This window comes from Palaemon carinicauda, chromosome 20 (genome assembly GCF_036898095.1).
Source record: "Palaemon carinicauda isolate YSFRI2023 chromosome 20, ASM3689809v2, whole genome shotgun sequence".
NCBI lineage: Eukaryota > Metazoa > Arthropoda > Malacostraca > Decapoda > Palaemonidae > Palaemon > Palaemon carinicauda.
The window spans coordinates 9,372,123-9,377,122 of NC_090744.1; the positions used below are offsets into that span (position 1 = coordinate 9,372,123).

Sequence of the window (5,000 nt, forward strand, 5' to 3'; positions counted from 1 at the left end):
GGCATAGTAAAAATAATCAATAGAATTATGATAACAAATTGTTATTACTAGATTTCAGTAAATGAAAACACTAGTAGAACTTTTCAAATTCTTAATATCAACTCCAAACAATGCACTACGCTTACTTGCCCTTCTTTCTATATCAGTTGAAGCTATCACTTACGCAATCTTTTAAATACTTGGTATCTGGCATAAAAAATTCATCAACCTTACCCCTTATTCTATGTCAGTGCAAGCTATCACTTAGGCAACCTTTCACATACTTGGTATCTGACCCAGACAATTCACCAACCTTACCCTTTTTTCTATGTCAGTTCAAGCTATCACTTAGGCAACCTTTCACTTACTTGGTATCTGACCCAGACAATTCACCAACCTTACCCTTTTTTCTATGTCAGTTCAAGCTATCACTTAGGCAACCTTTCACATACTTGATATCTGACCCAAACAATTCACCAACCTTACCCTTTATTCTATGTCAGTTCAAGCTATCACTTAGGCAACTCCTTGACTAATATATATCCTCATCACAGTTTCCCCCTCCAGCATAAGCATCTTGGGAGGAATAATTGGGGAGCCAGTGGTGGCCGTCGCTGGCAAGCAGCTTCGTCTTCAGTGCCTTGTGAAGGAAGCCCGGCCGGCTCCCAGTGTCGCTTGGTACCGGAATGGAATCATGCTCGATCAAAGTGAGTACTTCAATGCACTGGTTGACTCGTTGAGCCAAGTTTCCTTTATGGAAACCAAGTGTAGATGGTCAATTTAGATTAACTGGATAATTTTTATATCTGTCACATGCAAATCGTGACGGAAAGTTAGGATTCATCTCTAATAGAAATGCAATTAACATATAATCAACGTTAAGCTATTAGCAAATAATAATAATAATAATGATAATAATAATAATAATAATAATAATACTAATAATAATACTAATAATAATAATAATAATGATGATAATAATATTTTCACTTACAAATATTACTTTTAAAAATGCACATTATTTTTAGGACTTTGTTAATTGATTTGTGTACATGTGTATCGTAAGCGTATACACTTCGGTAAAGAAAATTTTTCGAAAATGCTCTGAATCTTATGAAAAATATCGAACTTGGAATATTTTCCTGATTTAAGGGATAATGTCTTAGAATAACTACACAATGTAGGGAACAGTCCTTACATTTACTTACTAATTCTTAAGATAACCCATTTCTAGCATGTCTGAGAGTCTTAAAAAGCGTATCAGACTTTAAATACTTCACTGATTTAAAGAACTGAAATACTTCACTGATTTAAAGAACTGAAATACTTCACTGATTTATATATATATATATATATATATATATATATATATATATATATATATATATATATATATATATATATATATATACATACATATATATGTATATATATATATATATATATATATATATATACATATATATGTATGTATATATATATATATATATATATATATATATATATATATATATATATATATATATATATATATATATATATACATACATATATATGTATATATATATATATATATATATATATATATATATATATATATATATATATATATATATATATATATATATATATATATATATACTGTATATAGATATACATATATCCAATGATTTAGTGTAATTATGTTAATCAACAACTCCATTAACACATAATCAACTCTCATCCTATTCCACCCTTAGATATGCACACAGAGCGAGCAGAGCCGTCAACGCAGTTCAAGAGGTGGAATGTGCGAAGCCGGGTGACTTTGACTCCAAAGCCAGAAGACGATGGCCAACAGTTCTCGTGTCGGGCCCTACACCCCTCCCTTATGAATTCGCCTACTTCTCTCGTGGCCTCTGTGGTTCTTTCTGTTTTACGTGAGTTCTGGATAAGATGGTTTTCTTGATTTTACCGTGCATATTGTAATAGGATGAGATGAAAGGATATGGTTGGGTAGAACCGGTGGTGAAAATGTATTTATAGGCTTAGAATTAATTTGAAGATACTATTGTTTTATATATATATATATATATATATATATATATATATATATATATATATATATATATATATATATATTTATATATATACTTATATATACATATATACCTATATATATATATATATATATATATATATATATATATATATATATATATATATATATATATATATATATATATATATATATATATATATTTATGCATACACACACACACACACACATATATATATATATATATATATATATATATATATATATATATATATATATATATATATATATATATATATATATCCAACTAATTTCTGTTTATATATGATAATTTTTTACTTTAATTATACATAGTAAAGATTAAATTATCATAATTATCAAAATTATTAAAATCATTATTATTCTTCATATCAAAATCATTAAATCCTTTCCTCTTATTTTCTATATAAAGCATAGATGAGTCTTATCAGATAAAATATAATATTTATATCACATCTTAACACATTTTTTATCCCAACATAACAAGCAGAAGACTCTCCACGTGTTCCATATATAATTGCAGTCATTTTCAGCAATCTCTTCTGACCTGAATGAATACAGGACGCAATTCTTTTCCTTTTTTCTATTTTGTCTCCATTTACTGTAATATCTCCTGACCAGAATTAACATAAGGTGCATTTCTTTTTATTTTTCTATTCTATGTTGTCTATACTTACTGTTATCTATATTGACCAGAATTAACACAAGTTGCATTTTTTCTCCACTTTCCTCAATCTCTGCTGACTGGAATGGATACAAAACTCATTTTTTTTTTTTAGTCCCCACTTGTTGCAATCACTTCAAACCGGAATCAATACAAAACTCATTTCTTTTCTTATTTTATTTTTTCCCGACTTCTAGCAATCTCTACTGACCTATATGTATACAAGACGCATTTCTTTCTCTTCTTTTTCATTTTTTTCCCACTACCAGCAATCTCCACTGACTTGTATGCATACAAAACGCATTTCTTTTTCTTATTTTACGTTTTCTTACTTCCAGCAATCTTTACAGACCTGTATGTATACAAAAACTCATTTGTTTTTCTTATTTTATTTTTTCCCACTTTCATCAATCTCTACTGGCCAGAATCAATACAAAACTAATTTTTTTTCTCTTTTTTTCCAATTTCCAGTAAGCTCTACTAACCAGAATTGACACAATTTACAATTCTTTTTCTTATTTTATTTTACTCCTACTTCCGGCAATCTCCACTGACCGCAATGAATATAAACTTCCAGCAATCTCTACTGCCCTGTATGTGTACAAACAAACATTTCTTTTTCTTACTTTATTTTTTCCCACTTGCATCAATCTCTACTGACCGGAATCAATACAAAACTCATTTCTTTTTCCTTCTTTTTTTTTTCCAACTTCCAGCAAACTTTACTGGCTGAAATTAACACAAACTGCTTTTTTTTTCTCCTACTTCCAGCACTCTCTACTGAGAGGACTGAATATAAGACACATTTCTTTTTCCTCTTATTTTAGGCCTCACCTACTACAATCTCTACTGACCGGAATTAACAAAAGTCACATTTCTTTTTTATATTTTCATTTTATTTCTGTCCCTACTTCCAGCAATCTGTACAGACCAGACTGAATACACGATGCATTTCTTTTTCTTCTTTCTCTTGACCTCACCTACTGCAATCTCCACTGACCGGAATTAACACAAGTTACATTTCTTTTCTTTTTTATTTCATCCACAGACCCACCAGAGGCTCCCATCATCTCTGGGTACAACACGGGAGACATCCTCAAAGAAGGTCAAGAGGTCACGCTGACCTGCAGGTGCCAGGGGGGTAACCCCAGGCCACGCTTGGCCTGGTACAAAAATGGGAAGTTGTTGAACCACCCTAACACCACTTACACCAAGGCGACCAAGGAGAACGATTTCGTGATGTTAAGTGTGACCCTGAAGGTGCAAGCTGAGGACGACCGGGCTAGTTTCGAGTGCAGGGTGGCCAAAAATGATATTCTGAATTATCCTCTGGCAGATAATGTCACTTTCACCGTCCATTGTAAGTTTTTTTTTTTCATGAGGATTCATGACTTTTTAACCCTCTCTCAATATAAATTTTTAGATTTTATGGAGATTCAAGATTCTCTCTCTCTCTCTCTCTCTCTCTCTCTCTCTCTCTCTCTCTCTCTCTCTCTCTCTCTCTCTCTCTCTCTCTCTCTCTCTCTCTCTCTCTCATCAAATGATTCTATTTTTTATGGAGGTTCAATGCATTGCAAGTCTCTCTCTCTCTCTCTCTCTCTCTCTCTCTCTCTCTCTCTCTCTCTCTCTCTCTCTCTCTCTCTTTATATGTATATATATATATATATATATATATATATATATATATATATATATATATATATATATATATATATATATATGTATGTATATACTGTATATATTTACAATCATTAAATATCATTTGTTTTTTTTTCTTTGGGCATTATATTAGTTTTAAACTTCATAAATGGTTTTACCTTAACACAAACTTATTTGAGAGTGGTTTTTAAGCTGTATTACAAATGCTATTTTTTCTTTATTTTTTTTAATTTTTTTCACTCATCGTATGATAGAAATTTATGTCCTCGTAATGTTTTGTGATTATTATGCAAATATTACTCTCTATTTACAATAATTAACTTGTATATCCATTACCATACCTTTCCATTAACGGTAGGCTCCTATGCAAATGCAAAATAATAACAAATGCTAAGTTTAATAAACCATTGTCTTTGTGTTTATATTAATCTAACTCAAAAAGTAAAATAAAAAACGACAAATCTTATGACTTTTATATATAAAACACCACATATATAAATTCATAGTCTACGGACAATGAAACCCATATTTAATAGGAGAAACCAAATAAGATACAAGGGCATATATTATAATATTATCACTATTTTTATTAATCGCTAAGCTACAACCCTAGTTGGAAAA

General features: G+C 30.1%; 1 pseudogene; it reads left to right on the forward strand.

Moving 5' to 3' along the window:
• Positions 1-5,000, forward strand: part of LOC137614504 (nephrin-like) — a 42,594-nt pseudogene that overhangs the window by 20,547 nt on the left and 17,047 nt on the right.